Genomic DNA, 17,667 nt, shown 5'->3' on the forward strand with positions numbered 1-17,667 from the left:
GATGTGGGGCTCGATCCCAGGACCCTGGGATCATGACCTGAGCCGAAGGCAGACGCTTAACTACTGAGCCACCTAAGCATCCCTTTAAGGATTGTTCTTGAAGGAAACTAGAATATGCCACCCCAAAATAGGCCTTGTGGACATATTGAATAATTTGAATTAAAGGCATATAAGAAAGAGCCAGTGCAAGAAAAACTCTCTGACTCTCCTATGTCCTCTTAAAAGCAGGAGGTCTCTCTCTCATGTGAAAGATGCCCTCCCTGTGCCGGGAAGAAGAGAAGACATTCCTACCAGAGGCAGGGAATTTGGGGCCAAGAATCTGTACAGACAAACCTTATTAAACTAACTCTTGTCTTCCTAGTTAATTCTTTACCATTTCCTACCCTTGGCCCAAACCCTTTGTCTTGCCAGTTTTTCATAAATTTCTAGCTATGTTGTCTAAAAGGTATAAAAATTTCCTGTTCTGGTCACATCCAGTCATCATTCCCTTGGGAAGGCTCCCATGTAAGTGCAAAAACTTAATAAAATTTTATACTTTTCTCTTCTTAATCTTTCAGGATTCTGTCAGTTTAATTCTTAGACACAGCTCGAGACCCAAAAAAGATAGTTTTTCCTCCCCAAATATTCTTTTCATTTGATTCCATTCAATTCATTATAAAAAACAGTTATTAACAAAGATTCTTTGATCAAACTTTAGTCAGACTCCTGAAACTTCTCCTAGACCCTCTGTGTCTTTCCTTATAAAATCTGGTATTAGCAAGAACCCTGCTAAATCAGCTTGGTGAGAGTGCCTCAACCTCCATGGGAAGGGTCCAAACCGCTATTTGTCTAGTATATCCTGTAATTTGTCCTTTCCATGGTGAGTCATGCTGGGTAAACCATACACAAGGAATTGAGAGGTAGACTTAGAAGCAACCAAGCAGACGTCCTGGTGTGTCCGAAGTCCATCTAAGTGGATTAAACATCCAGCTTTTCCCTATCCAATTCTTTCTGAATGGATAGGAAGTTGTTATCTGGGCCTTGCAGATCTCTTTTATGACTTCCCTAAGAGTCATCCTAAAGAAGTTCTCTTCCTTGAGGAGGGTGAATAATACCGCCAAGGGTCTAGGGCCTTGAAATGGGACCTAGGGGCATAGTCCCAAGGCTTGGAAACTGCTTGGGTTTCTTGAATGGTTGGAGAAGAGTTTGTTAGTTTCACATATAGTACTAGCTATTTATCATGGTGGAGAATTCTCCGGAGTTGATTTAGCAGGATTCTTGCTAAACCTGGCTTCTACAAAGAAGAATCTGTATTGAGGAGAAGGTTCAGGGGAGCCTGAGTAAAGTTTAGTCAAGCAAAGAATCTTTGTCAATATATACACACATACATACACGCATCCCCTGTCTTACTCAAAAGATAGCATACTCTAATGCAGTTCTGGACCCATCTTTTCATATTCAAATCTATCTTGCTGAACACTCTCTGTCACTATATAGAGATAATCTTTAATCCTTTTTCACCCGCAGAAGACTCCATTGTGCAAAAGTAGCATCATCTCTTTGATATAGGTGTGTCTCATATATAGCATAGCATTGAGTTAGCTTGTAAAATGTCACGAAATGATTTATAATTTTAGTGGTTACCAATCCTACACTATGTATGTATGACGTTTCTATGAATGACTGCCATAGAAAATGTTTCCTTCCACTTAAATTAGGTCATAGTTTGGATAAGCAAGGCAAAATGCTGGGAAAGCAGTACTCTTATCCTGTATGTGTCTTGTCCATCATCTAGGACACTGGGGCTGCACAATAAGATGTCTTAGGACCCTGCCAAGAATTTTCGGAGAAACCTCTCTCCAAAGTCCAGCGAGACTAAACTTAAGATGAGATAAATATACATTGTCTGGGAGCTGTCTCTGACATTTTATTGCTCTTTGACAGTTTAACTAAAAGAAAGTTGATGTTAACACAGACTGGGCCAATACAGAAATGCTCCTCAGCATATGAACTGGGACCTCACTCAGGGCTCTTGGCAGTGATACCCACCTGAAGGTTTCAGAGTCACCGATTTAGTAACATTGACTGTTCGGGTGAAGGTCCTTGTGTGTGTTTCCACCACTCAAAAATTTCACGCAGAGCCACTGAGTTCATCCCGATTTTGTGTTGTGACGCTGTAGTTGTAACACCAGCAAATAGGAGTGGAGAATCAGGAAATGATGAGCCAAGCCAGCAGGACTGGGCACAGCTGCACTTTTCTAAATATACATCCTACCTGACATCAACAGTTTAGAACTTAGAGATAGGGTACAATTATATGATTTCTCTCATATCCCAGAAACAACATCGGGAGATTATACGTTGTTGCCTGGCAAGTAGAGGTTATTCCTTTTGTGCTTCTAGTCTCAAGAGGAAAGTTCCCCGACTTTCCTTCATGCTTTGCCTTCTCAGTCGCTTTTGAGCTGAAATCTTCCTTGAATAATGAATTCATCAGACAATGAGTTTAGGAAAATAATACTAATATAGAATATCAACTGATGAGCTATAAAAATGATCATCCTTGGTTTCTATTCCAAAGACAAAGCAAGATTTTTGTCTAGTTTGTTTTCTTTTGCGATAGCCCTATAGTGGTAGCCCATATAAGCCAAATAATCACTACATGCCAGGGACTGTATTAGACAGTCAGTTTACGTGCTTTTCTCCCTTTCCTTCCATTCCTACAACAGCACTGGGAGATAGATTTTCAGTCAGTTATGCTTTTTCTTTGTTTCACAAACAAACCTACCTGGGTTACCTTATACAATGAGACTTTGTTATAATGATACCTTGAATGATGAAGGTGTCATCATTTTTCAAGGAGTCTAATACGGCATGGTTTATGTGAGTCACAATCTGATTTGGTGACATATAACAACAAACTCAAAGTAATAGTGACCCAAACTCATTAAAGGCTTATATCTCTCACGAAACAGTAAGCTTGGAGGTAGGATGTTGCTGGCTTCACTTTAGTGCCTCAAGAATTTCAAGGCTGAGATCTCTAGGATTTTGGACTTTTTAAACTTCTGCCCTGCATTTCTCATTCCTTTACAGTTCCAAAACGTTGCTGAAGCTTCAGTCATCTCGTTGACCTTCCAGGCATACCTCCAAAGGAGAGGGGCTTTCCTTGAAGCCCCAGCCAAAGTTTTCCACCTAAATCCTTGTGGCCATTCTCAGCTTCAGTGGGAGCTGGGAAGGGTAGTGTTTTATCTGGATACACTGCTGTCCTAAATAAAATAGTGGTTCTGATGATGAGAAAGAAGGAAGGAATGGATTTTGAGAAGGCAATTGTGGTCACTGCTACAAAGTAAATAGATGGTAAAGCACCTCATCAACAGATAATATAACTAGAAAGTACCTGGGACGATTCATGGCAGGTAATCATAACATAAACATGTATGGAGACCTTACTCTTTCTGTGCTTTATGTATACTGTCTTATGGAGACCTCATAACAATGATGTTGTGATCATTCCCTACAAGGATGTAGGTGATGCCGTTATCATTCTCCAGATAAGAAAAGCAGGGCTTGGAGAATTTCAGGAACTTGCTTAAAGCCATTCAGCCAGTCAGTGGGAAAACAGCCAGAACTAGAATCCAGGTTCTCCTAAAGCCCAGATTTTGCCGTCAGTATGTGGTCGTTTCCCCTCTTGCCCTGAACCAAGTGGCCAATCACAGAATCGAGAGGCGCTGTTCTAAAGAGCAGAGACGTCTCCTAGAAAAGCCTTTCGCAGGACCCTTTATCTCAAAGTGCAATGTTACTTGATCAATCTGACTCTGCTTTTTCTCCCAGCGAGCAATTTTGTCAACACCATTTCCACATTCTGTTTTGGCTATAAGTGCCCTGCTCTTTGCATTTACCACCCTCACGTGTATTGGTACCATAATGATTTGGGGGAAGTTTTCCAGGTAAGTTTCCAAGTGTGACATTTACTGCAACACTTTGATAACTGAAGTGACAGGAAAGAAAATAAAACATTAAGTATACTCTTTAAAATGCCATAAATTTGTATTCATTGGCGAGGGTTCCTGGACCTCTAACTGAAGCTATAAACTTGCAACTCTGTTGCTAACTGACTCTGGAGGATGCAGGAGAAGCTTTCATTTTTCCATCTAATATGCTTATAATTCAACAAAATTTCTTCTCACTTTGCTTCCTGGACCTCATAAAATTTAAATGGAAATATTAAATGGTTTAATAACTGGGCAACACCAAATAGCATGCTTGGCGTGACTTAGCATTTTTAAAATACAGAGCCTCATTATATTAAATGTGTCTCATTATTGTAATTATGCTGCTACAAATGTAGTGGATAACACATCACATCATTATTTAATTTTATGGAAAAGCTTTCTAAGTTATTTGTTGACAGCGAAAGTACCAGATTCCGTTTCTATTTGCTTAAATTGCAGCCTATGTTAGGGTTTTGTGGGGTTTTATTTTTCCCCTATGCTAGGATTTTATATTTCACTTCAGTATATGCCTATCTTTGGGATCCAGTTTGATAGTGCTTTATTTCAGCATAAGATACCAGGAATTGCTTTGAGGACAGCACCACAACTTTTGTGTTCTAGGATGGCAATAAGATTGCCACTTTTTAAAATGCCTTAAAGAACATCTGTGATATCATGCAGTCATTAAAAATACATTTTGGGGGGCCCCTGGGTGGCTCAGTCAGTTAAGCATCCAACTCTTAATCTCAGCTAAGGTCTTGTCTCAGGGTGGTGAGGTCAAGCCCCACATTGGGGGTAGAGATTACTTACAATAATTAATTAAAGTATAGAATTATGACAAAACATCATGGGTTTGCTTCCATCAATGATGGATATTGGGATGATTTTAATTGTCATTTTATGCTCTTTTCTATTCTCTGAAAATACTATGGTAAGCATTCTACTTTTTATTTAAGATTTATTTATTTATTTGAGAGGGAGAGCATGAGGGTGCACGTGTGAGGGGGGGAAGAGCAGAGGGAGAGGGTGAAGGAAAGAAGCAGACTCCCTGCTGAGCCCAGAGCCCACCAGCCAGCTGCCAGCCGTGGGGCTCCAACTCACAACCCTGAGATTGTGACCTGAGTCGAGATCTAGAGTCAGACACTCAACCGATTGAGCCACCCAGGCACCCCAGCGTTCCGCTTCTTTAATTGAAAAAAAAAAGTTAATTAGCTTGGCAGTTACTTCGAATAGGTGGGTGGAAGGTATTGTGGCATGACCCTGACTACAGAGCAATAAAGCCTAAACAAAGCAGCTGATACCTCATTCCATGGACAGTTTCAGTCCAAGGATACCAAGCATCTTCAAAGACTATGGTAAAAATAATGGCCTGGGCCCCTTTCTGGCCTCTCCAGGAACTCCACCCGGACCTCCGCCTCTCCCAGCAAGTCAGGTTGTCCTGGCAGGACCTGCTCATATCGTCCTTTCTATGCACCTTGCTGCTGAGGTTGGTACCCTCGCCCCTCCCCCTGCCTTTCTTCATGCTGGTTACTTAGCCTGAGGTCCCTTCTCTGCCTAACCTGTCCACTGAAATGCCGTTTTTAGAAAAATCTTTTTAAAGTAATTTCTACGCCCTACATGGGGCTTGAATTCATGACCCCAAGGTCAAGAGTGGCATGCTCCACTGACTAAGCCAACCAGGCACTCCCTTTTTGAAATGTCTTTTAAAATTTCAATTCTTTTTTTTTTAAAGATTTTATTTATCTGACAGAGAGAAACATAGTGAGAGAGGGAACACAAGCAGGGGGAGTGGGAGAGGGAGAAGCAGGCTTCCCGTGGAGCGGAGAGCCCGACGTGGGGCTCGATCCCAGGACCCTGGGACCATGACCCGAGCGGGTATAGAGTTGCACGTTTGGAAGCTTTAAAAGTTCTTTTCCACCACTGGGTATTTAACCAAAGAAAATGAAAAGACAAATTTGAAAAGATATATGCACCCCTATGCTTAGGGCCATATTATTTACAATAACCAAGATATGGGAGAAACCCAAGTGTCCATCCACAGATGAATGGATAAAGAAGATGTGGTACACACACACACACAATGTAATATTACTCAGCCATAAAAAAAGAATGAGATCTTACCATTTGTGACAACATGGATGGGCCTGAGGTTTTTATGCTAAGTGAAATAAGTCAGAAGAGAAAGACAAATACCATCGGATTTCACTTACATGTGAAATCTAAAAAACATGACAAATGAACAAACAAACAAAAAAGCGGAAACAGACCCATAAATCCGGAGAACTGGTGGTTGCCGGAGAGGAGGGAGGTGAGAAGAGCGGCAAAGAGGAGTGAAGGGGACTGGGAGGTCGAGGCTTCCAGTTATGGAATGAAGTCAGGGGGATGAAAGGCCGAGCATAGGGAACATAGTCGACGGCACTGTCATAGTGTTACCTGGTGACAGACGGGAGCGACACTTGAGCTGAGCAGAGCATAGGGCATAGACTTGAATCACTGTGTTGTACACCTGAAACTAACGTAACACTATGTGTCAACTACATTTCAATTAAAAAAGAAACACACACAGTGGAAAAAGTTCTGGAGATCTATTTCATGACAGTGTGAATATTGAACTGTTGAATTGTGTATTTAAAAATGGTTAATCTGGTAAATTTTATGCTATGTGGTTTTTTAACCACAATTTAAAAAAAATTGTTAAAAAATCAGTACAAACAGCTCCAACAACAAGAGAAAGCCCAGTGATTCTGAACACATCTTGCTGAGTCCATGAGGTTAGTGAAACTTATGCCACCCCAAAATATGTCACTTTGGCATAAGGATTATTTTGACCTGAAGGCAATTAAGAAACAGCAGACCCTTGGGTGCCTGGGTGGCTGAGTCGTTAAGCGATTGCCTTCAGCTCAGGTCATGGTCCCAGGGTCCTGGGATCGAGCCCCGCATCAGGCTCCCTGCTCCACGGGAAGCCTGCTTCTCCCTCTCCCACTCCCCCTGCTTGTGTTCCCTCTCTCACTGTGCCTCTCTCTGTCAAATAAATAAATAAATAAATCTTTAAAAAAAGAAAAAAAGAAACAGGAGACCCAGAAGGAATTCTCTGCTCTCCCTCCTGCCTAAAAGCAGGGCATAAGTGAACTTCCCCTTTCATGTACCACCAAGAGGAGCATGCCCATTATCACTAGCAATGGTACTGACTTGAGTCTGCATTCACAAACCTTACTGTCTTAGTCCCTTCAGGCTGCTGTAAGAAAATACCACAGACTGGGTAGTGTATAAACAATGGAAATTTATTTCTCACAGTTCTGGAGGCTGGGATGCCCAAGGTAGGCGCCAACCTGGCTGTGTTCTGGCGAGGGCCCTCTTCTTGATTCACAACGGGAACTTTCTGCTGTGTCCTCATGTGGTGGCAGGGGCAAGGGAGCTCACTGGGGCTCTTTTATAAGAGCACGAATCCCATTCATGAGGGCTCTGCCTCATGACCCGATCACCTCTCAAAGTCCCCCCCATACTATCACTTCATACTAACACATGACTCTTGGCGGGGACACAGATATTCAGACCATAGCACTTACTAAACAACCCTTATCTACCATGTGTTTCCTGGTCGGCTTCCCCAGACTTATCACCCCTAGAAGCCCACCTCCCCCTCTTCTTTTGTCCATTGCTTCTCTTCAATGTAACACCCTTTGTTAAAATGGTATATAAGTTCCCAGGCCTAATGGCTTCTTCTTTTTTTTTTTTAAGATTTTATTTATTTTAGAGAGAGGTAGAGAGAGAGAGAGTGCAGAGGGAGATGGAGAGAGAAACCCAAGCCGACTTCACGCTGAGTGCAGAGCCCAACACAGGGCTTGATCCCAGAAACCTGAGATCATGACTGGAGCTGAAATCAAGAGTCAGACGCTTAACCAGCTGAGCCACTGGGGTGCCCCTGCTTCTTTTTCTATCTAATTAACAGTTTGACTGTAGAGTCCTTGGTTGCAGTCTGATATAATAGTATTTTATGCAAATAATTGTCCAGTGACAAGGCTCAGGACATGCTACCCCTAAATATGGCACCTGGACATGTTGAATATTTTAATCATGAAGGGATTTGAGAAAGAGCATGTGCAGGAAGAGCCTTCTGAACTTCTCCTGAAGCTGTCCTAAAACCCTCATGTGTGAGGTGCCCTCCCTACTACACCTGAGGAAAGGAGCATCCTTATACCCACGACACCAGGAGGAAATTGAACAAACAGGCCTGGCTGTTCCCCCAGTTTATACACTTAGCTCATACCCTTCTTTGTCCTACCACATTTTTTAACAACTTTTCATTCTTCATCAAACCTGGCATAAAACATTCTTCAGGTTTTCATTTCCTTATGAAGGCTTCCATGGTCACGTAAAACTTATGTTAAATAAATGTGTATGCTTTTCTCTTGTTAATCTGTCTTTTCTTACAGGGGCTTCACTTACAAGGATAGGAGAAAACAATACTTTTCCTCTCCTACAGCGGCAATTAATAATTGAATTTCAATGAAACCGATATGTCTACAGAGGGTACAATTAAATCACATCATTGCTGTAATGCTTTTACTTCTTGAATCAGTCTTTCAAAAATTGTTTTAAAACAATTTTTCTAATGTTTTATTTTTTTTTCAGATTTTATTTTATTTTTATTTTTATTTTTTTTAAAGATTTTATTTATTTATTTGAGAGAGAGAGAATGAGAGATAGCACGAGACGGAAGAGGGTCAGAGGGAGAAGCAGACTCCCCACTGAGCAGGGAGCCCGATGCGGGACTCGATCCCGGGACTCCAGGATCATGACCTGAGCCGAAGGCAGTCGCTTAACCAACTGAGCCACCCAGGCGCCCCAGATTTTATTTTTAAGTAATCTCTACACCCAATGTGGGGCTCAAACTCACAACCCCGCCATCAAGAGTCACATGCTCCACTGACTGAGCAAGCCAGGCGCCCCTCAAAACAATTTTTAAAAATGATTTTCAAAAAAATTGATTTTCGGGGTGCCTGGATGGCTCAGTCGTTAAGTGTCTGCCTTCGGCTCAGGTCATGATCCCAGGGTCCTGGGATTGAGCCCCGCATCCGGCTCCCTGCTCGCAGGGAAGCCTGCTTCTCCCTCTCCCACTGCCCCCTGCTTGTGTTCCTGCTCTCACTATCTCTCTCTCTCTCTGTCAAATAAATAAATAAATAAAATCTTTTTTAAAAAAATGATTTTCAAGGGGCTCCTGGGTGGCTCAGTCAGTTAAGCATCTGCCTGCAGCTCAGGTCATGATCCCAGGGTCCTGGGATGGAGCCCCACATCAGGCTCCTGCTCAGTGAAGAGCCTGCTTCTCCCTCTGCCCCTCACCCCTTTCGTGCTTTCTCCCAAATAAATGAATAAAATATTTTTAAAAAATGATTTTCAATTTTAAAATACTATCCAAATTCAGTAAAGAAAAAAAAAATTTGTGGACTAAAATTTACATTTGCCAAATAAAAAAATAGCACACCTTGCAGCTCTCCTTTTGTCTTACTGTTTCACATTTTAAATAGAATGACAGATTCAAGTGGTACCCTGGAATGAAGAAACTGAAATGACTTAAGCTCCGTTTCTTCATTTTTACCATGTGCTATCGCTGTGTGTTTATACTGAAATATAAGCATTGTAGTATCACAGTGGGGAAACACGAGCTACCAATGATTTGGAAGCATTACCAACTTAATCTCTAAAGCAAGCACTGAGTGCATGCATGACACGGGGCGTCTCTACAATAGGGAGTTTTTTTCAGTTAACTTCCATGTAAACTACATTGTCTATTAAAAAATAAGTAACAAAAATTAAAATGAGAATAACTAAGAATAAGTTTCATGTAAAACACCTTGTAAAATAAAATGTATGTGTATATATATAATCATATAATATGTTTTATATATATATATACATTAAAACTCAGTTTTCAAAGCAACTGTTTAGACCTCAAGCCAACAAAAGATTTTTTGAGGGGAGGAGTATTTCATCACTGACCTTGTTTAGAATTGCTGGCACATGGTGATCACACAAAAAAGCAGAAGGGCTTTAATTGGTTTTATTATTGTTTTTAAATTCCCTACAGACAGGGCACTCCTTTATTGCCTGCACCTGGGCAGATGGTGCCCCAATGCACCTCCTTTGGCATACCGCTGTTCCACAGTTAAGCTGGCTAAAGTTGGTTTTGTTAATTTCATCATATTTTATAATGCTTTCAGGTTTTGCTAGGGAAATGCGGAGGATTAGTTTTTTATTTAAAAAAAAAAAACAAAAATTCCTCATGCAACAAAAATGTCTGCCCAATGACTTCTCTCTCTGTGTACTCAATTTTCCTAAATTGAAGAAATTCAACAGGAAAAGAATTAGAAAGGAGCACAAGGGTTGAAAGGGCAAATTCCTGGAGGGTCAGATGGGCTATTGTCCAGGAGTTAGGAGGGCAGCAGAGAAAGGGACGGAACGGGCAGCAACGCTCTGCCCAAAGTGAGTGGATGGTTCTGGGAGCAGCCACTACTCAGCCTCCTGCAACTGCATCCTTTCGGGACGCAGGCCCATTGTTACCCAGATCTGTCCATTTTTTCATGAGGAGATGATAATCAGGATGGCTGTGTAAGATCTCCTGATTTTTAAATGATGGAAATTAATTCAAACTCTAGAAAACACTGTGCAGCACAAACAAAACACGTCTCCAGCTGCAGTACGCCCCTAGGCTACCAATTTCCTAATGAAAAATGCAAATAGGGATTGAACCAGTTACAGAAGTCGAGAAAATATGCTTTATTCTCTGATCCTTTCCCTTTCCCAAAAATGTGACATTTTAGAAAAATACAGATGTACTTACATCATACCCATAATCAGCAGTTTAACGAGCAAAGTAGCATAATTAGAGTAGATAGCTGGGAGTGGCCTGAATTCCCAGAGCGGTCCTTTCTCTTGAATGAGTACCAAGGATGGTGTCACCCAGATGCCTGTTGACTAAGTGATATACAACAGATTTAGTTAACCACTGGCAAACCACATTTCTTTTTCCAGGGCAATAAGTTAAAAGGTTATTTACTTCCCTTGGTTACAAAAAGAGGAAATACTTCTTCCAAGAATCAGGGGTGCTGCGACCAGTTCTGCCAGAGAAATTAGGAACCATAAAGATGATTGAGAGCACAGAGCCCTGCCTTGGCCCACTTGCCTCCCTGCAGCTGCAGGACACAGGTACCTTTGGAAAGGTGTTTGCTCTGCCCTCCAAAAGCTTTCAGGCCCTGAGCATCCGAGATTTGTAGTTAAGAAAACCAGTCTAAATCCTTCTGATGAGCTCTCATTTGATGTGGCATTTGCCATATTAAAAGAGAAGGTTCATTCACATTAGAGATAACAATGGAAGCTGTTCCCCACATTTCCGCAGGTAATTAGAGCTTTGTGTGTTTTAATTAAAAAGATGTATAGCTAAATCCTCTAACAGACTTCCTGAGCATCCTCAAGGCTTGCAGGGGCCATAGAGAATTAAAAGCAAGAATTTGGAGAAGGGCTTTGTCCTCAATGGCCTTTCAGAATTGTCTGCTTTAAGTGGCAGGCAAGCTGCCCTGTCCGGGCTGGTGAGCCTGGCTCCTCCCTGCGACCTCCTAGAGCCACCCAGTCTGCGCCTGGGAGTCCTTTTCAGTGTCTAGGAAAAGCTTTGCATGGTTCCAGCCACACCGTTCAACCCAATAAAGCCCCAAAGTTTAATCTCTGACCCTGAAGAGACTGGCCTAAGAAAGGCACTTCCACAAAGCAACTGTAGTCTCCCTGTATGACAAGAGGGGGAAAAAAGTGAAAAGAAGTGAAGTTTTCCCATTGTTCGCACATCAGCTTCTTGAATAAGAAAATGTCTGCTTGCATATTATCTCTTTTCCAGTGTTCTAGGCTGAATTCTTCTTTTTCTTTTTTCTTTTAAATAAACAAGTGATAGCAAAAAGATTAGAAATGATCATTAATAAAAATCAATGTGACCTGACTGTGTTTTCCCAAATGTCTCTTTCTAAAAGTTCCATCATCAGGAGTATTCAGGTGTTTGGGGCAAGTAAGCTATTTTAGCAACAAACAGGAAAGGAAAAGAATAATGATTTTGATCATATCAAAACAGGGGAGACTAAGCTGCTGATCCCAATTTTTTTTCTGGTGGCGTTGAGGTGGGAAGAGGGGATGACTATCTTAAAACTGCCCAATCCATTCTAACTATTAGAGCTTCACTAGCTTAATACAAAGCTTTTCTGTTTTAAAATTTTTAAAAAGATTTTATTTATTTGAGAGTGAGTGAGAGAGAGAGAGCACAAGCTGGGGGATGGAGGGGCAGTGGGAGAGGGAGAAGCAGACTCTCCTCCCAACAGGAAGTCCGACCCATGACTCATGGGATCGTGACCTGAGCAGAAGGCAGACACTCAACTGACTGAGCCACCCAGGCACCCCAAAGCTTTTCTTTTAAAATGTCATCTTTTCCAAAGAACAACTCCCTAACAGTGAAATTTCAAGCATCAGTGAAGAAAAGCTACTTTTATTTTATTTTACTTTTAAGATGTTATTTATTTATTTGAGAGAGAGAGAGCACACACCTGAGCGGTGGGGAGGGGCAGAGGGAGAAGCAGACTCCCCACTGAGCAGGGAGTCAGACGCGGGGCTGGATCCCAGAACCCTGGGATCATGACGTGAGCCAAAGGCAGATGCTTAACCGACTGAGCCACCCAGGCTCCCCAAAAAGCTACTTTTAGAGAGAGCCATACTGTTACCTTGACATCAAGAGTCACATAATCTAGCGACTGAACCAGCCAGCTTCCCTTCTAATGGTCAAGTCTCTTAAGAGCATGGTGTTTGGAGTCAGAATGCCCAGGACTGAACAACAATGCAACTTACAGTAGAGGCTTTCTTGACCCGTCTCCAGTGAACTGAGTCACCCACTTAACCAACGCACCCAGGGGCCTGGCTGATGTCCACTGCCCCTATTGTAAGCTAGGGTGGCAAGTAAGTTATCTCTACTACATCTGAGCATTTCAGTTTCAACTACTTTAAAATAACAGATCAACTATAAGGCATACCTTACAGTGTTCAAGGGGAGGTCTTCAAATGCACGGCAAACTATAAGGTTCATTAGCTAAGGGATTTTATCTATTGTTCCTGAGTTTTGGGGACCAATTTCAAAGATAAGTAAGCATATGTTTCAATTCTGTTGTTTTGGGTGCTAACTAAAACATTAAACTAAAAATGGTTACACTGGGGCACCTGGCTGGCTCAGTCAGTGGAGTGTGCAACTCTTAATCTCTGTTGTGAGTTGAAGCCCCATGTTGGGTAAAGATTACTTAAAAATAAAATCTTTTTTTTAAAGATTTTTATTTATTTATTGAGAGAGAGAGAATGGTAGAGAGAGAGCATGAGAGGGAGGAAGGTCAGAGGGAGAAGCAGACTCCCTGCTGAGCAGGGAGCCCGTTGCAGGACTCGATCCCGGGACTCCAGGATCATGACCTGAGCCGAAGGCACTTGCTTAACCAACTGGGCCACCCAGGCACCCATAAAATCTTTTTTTAAGAGATTTTATTTATTTATTTATTTATTTATTTGAGGGAGAGAGAGAGCAAGCAAACACAAGCAGGGAGAGGGGCAGGGGGAGAGGGAGAAGCAGACTTCCCACCCATCAGGGAACCCGATGTGGGACTTGATCCCAGGACCCTGGGATCATGACCCGAGCCAGAGGCAGATGCCTAGCCAACTGAGCCACCCAGGCGCCCCCAAAATAAAATCTTTTTTAAAAAATGCCCTGGGTTTCAATGCTTAAACTACACTTGGTACATAGTAAATGCTTGCTGTCATTTCTCTTGTCTTCTTTCTCTCCCCCTTGCTACTCAATGCTTCCTGCTCTACCACCAAAAATTAAGTCAAAACTATGTAAAGTAACCCGAACTTCCTGAAATTCTCCTCAAAATATCTTTGTGGATGAAACTGTGCTTTGGTGTGATTACAGAAGATTACATATGATTATTTTTTTTAAGATTTTATTTCTTTATTTGACAGAGAGAGACACAGCGAGAGAGGGAACACAAGCAGGGGGAGTGGGAGAGGGAGAAGCAGGCTTCCCGCGGAGCAGGGAGCCCGATGCGGGGCTCGATCCCAGGACCCTGGGACCATGACCTGAGCCGAAGGCAGACGCTTAACAACTGAGCCACCCAGGTGCCCCGATTACATATGATTATTAACAAATAGTAATATTGCTGATGCAAAGGAGTAGGAACTGGTGAGCAGACAGGAGTCTCCCACAGAGCACTCGGCTACTACCTCCTTCAATGACCATCTCTATGCTCAGATAATACTGAAAAGAAATATGGAAAGATTGTTAATTGTGGTTATTTTCTGTGGAGTCAAGGGCTAGGGGGCAAATGCAGGAGAGTGTACGTCCTTATGGGGCTGAGGGATATTTGTATTTTGAAAAGGTGTGGGCACACGATCCCCCGGGGTTATTCTGATATGCTCCCACCCCAGCCCACCCCACCCCCACACGAGGATGACTGCTTTAGATTTTCTAGATTTGGTCTTGTAGGGGAGGAAAATAATTTTCCCTCTACCTTTCTCTGTTCTTGGCTAAGACCCCCTCCTGTTAAACAACAACAGCAAAAGATTAACAGGAGGAGGGAAAAAAACCTATTTTAATTACATAAGTACAGGAGCCCCACTAGAATATGAGACTCAGAAGCCCAGAAGATGGAGGATTACGTACCATCCAGAACTAAGGAAAGGGATAGGGGCCTGGGGCTGAAAGCATGGGAAGGCCATTTACCGGAAGGCAATTCACGGGAAGGTGAGAAGAGGAAATGTTTGGTAAACAAAGGTTGCCTGGCCAAGCAGCTAAGTCTCCCAGGTGAAAAAGTCATCTCTGGTAATAGCTCCCTTCCTGATACAGGCCCCCTTTCTAATGTAAATTCCCTGTATAAATATAGATTTCCCTCACAAAAGGGTAACTTCTGTTCTGTGTCTGCAGTTTCTTAGAAATAATCAGCTCAAAATAATCGTTATGTCGAAGAGGCATATTTTGGGGTGGCATATTCAGCTACCCTCCAGTCAAATACAAAATCGTTTGCTTCTCTGGCAGCTCACCTAACGATGTTCAATTAGCCGGCCTAACAATGTTTTATGACCTAATAATGTTCAATTTCCAATATCACATGATAGAGCTGATGTTAGAGCTTACAAAAATCAAGTTAGCTCTGCAGTGAGAAGCTAACCACATCAAGGCTTGTTTACCTTCAGCCTCCATGTTTCTCATCCTGTGAATTTCTGAATTCTGAGCCCTGCCTCAGATGCGCAGATGTGCTCACATCTGCCAGAACCCCAGAAGGAGATGAGGGATTAAAAAAAAAAAAAAAATCAATCCTTTAATTGCCTCAGATCCTAGAGAGTTCTCTCTCAACCTACCTAGGCAAAGAAATGAAAACTAAAACACGTAATTAATGTGTGATTACCATTCTTCACTCTCAGAAACACACTGAAACCCAGTGAGTGAAATCTCTCTCCTAATGAGCCCCACAGAGTTTGCTGTGCAATTGAAGAGCTCTCCTTTGACATTCTAAGGTTCTTTTCATTCCCTCGTTGGAAAGAAATTTAACTTGACTTTTCATAAGCAAAAGCCCACCAAACAAAGGAAGGATCAGTGCCCCCCCTTCACTTTGCAGCCTGCAGTACTGCAGCCAATAGCAAAGATTTCCATTCAAAACACAAACTCAGTTATACGCACATACACGCTGAGCAAAAGAATTAATTTGTGCAGTATGTTCATTGCTTACTTTTCTCCTGGAATACATGATGAATTTTTATGGAGGGTGGTGGAGGAAGGGAAGAACCACATTCAAACGAAACCCAACATCACTCTCCTTCTACAGTGTCATTTCAAAAGCCAGATTAAAAGCCAAATGAGGAGGCTGGGAAAAAGTGTCCAATGTAGCCGTTCTGAAAACCACCCTCCATTTCATTCTGGAGCCGGGAGGTCACACCCAGGCATCAGAATAGCTTCTCTCCTCAAAGTAAATTAACTGGTAAGTGCTTTCTTGTTTGTTTTCCTTAGACTGACACATTTGCAGCTGACCTGATGAGGATTTTCTGCAGGTGATTTATTTACAAAACAGTACTGTGACAAACTACCAGCTGGCAAACAAGAAAAAGGACTCCTGATAGTTTAGGGAAAGCTCTGTGTGCTGATTCATATTTTTAGTCCTGTCAGAGCGTTTAGGGAAGGTCATTCCCGGGCTTGCTACAGCTGCTGATTAAAACCTCAAACACCAAAAGAGAGAACATGAGGATGTTGCTGGGGGGAGAGGGGGAGGGCACAGAGAACTTTCAGTAATTCCCTCAGCTTTTACCTAGGAAATTACGGCTCATAAATGTGGACTTTAAGTAGTTGTGACTCAGAAATAATCAAACATCATTTGTGGAAAGGCCACTTAGAGAAAACTGGTAGGAGGAAATGGTGCTCTCAAATGAAAATTGATTTTGCCCTCCTTAGATGACAAGGTAGGGGAAAAGTTCTAAATGGAGTTGTAATGTGGTTTGGTTGGTTTTTTCCCTCTCTTTTAAAGATGAATAGCTTGTGGTTCATCAAAGCAAACATTTCTTTGTTGTTGCTGCATTTTTGAAATCTCATAATCAATTGCCTATGAGAATAATTGGTACCTGGGCTCCCCTAATGAAGGACAAATGGCTAAATGCAAGGAAATCGCTGGGAGAAAAGGTTCAGCAAACTTGATTGTTCTTTTGGGAGGCAGATAACTGTGAGCACCAATTGCTTTCTGTCTAATAGTTGATCCTTCCCTGCGAGTGAAAGCTAATGAAAACCGAATGAAAAGTTGATAACTTTCACCAGCAATTATTCTTTCAGATTGGCCATTTTCACTTAAAACAAACTCTTTTGTCCAAGCTTCCACAGACTTGTTGCTCAATGAATCCACCACTATTTTTTGTTTGTTTTGTGGGGGGAAGAAAAAAAAGGCCGAGGGACCTTTCTCCGGGTCTCTAATTCTAGTTCAAGTAATTCCTCTTACTGAATAAATTCTCATCACGTTTGCACATCTTCCAGACACTAAATGCTAAATGCCTTTTAAGTTTTTTCATGGCCTTTATGACTTTTACCTGAGACTTTAGGCATTTAATTTATAACAATGTCACATATTTTGTGTTACTTTACTACTAATTGTCATCTGTCAGAGATGGATATTTAAGTCAACATTCCCTTTTCGAAGGCCACAGCAGTTGGAGATAACCCATGGAAGTAATTTTGAAAGGAGAAAAGCTTTATGCTCAACATTTTTTTTCAAAATTATTTATAATTTTTAAAAAATCAGAAGCAAATATCCAATGGTAAGAGGCTAGTTAAGGAACTTCTTATATATCATCTCACTGAAATATTTTGCAGTCATCAGGAAATCATAATTTGGAGGATTATGTTGCATCATGAATGGGTGCTTATAATATTAACAATGATTATAATTAGTAAAAAGTAAATGCAGCTGAGAAAACTGAAGAAAATATGAAAAATTGAAATAGTTGTGTTAAGCCAAAACTGAGGTTATGATGTGATGATGTGCCGATGGTATGTTAGGGAGAGAAAACTTTCCCTCTATCCTCTTAGGTTCAGTTCTGAGGCTCTGCGAATTAAACTTACTAGAGACAGATTAGTAAGAAAAAATAACAAATTTAATTA

Source organism: Eumetopias jubatus, unplaced genomic scaffold, assembly GCF_037043125.1.
Source record: "Eumetopias jubatus isolate StellerSeaLion01/CBP00866 unplaced genomic scaffold, mEumJub1_p1.0 scaffold_3, whole genome shotgun sequence".
NCBI lineage: Eukaryota > Metazoa > Chordata > Mammalia > Carnivora > Otariidae > Eumetopias > Eumetopias jubatus.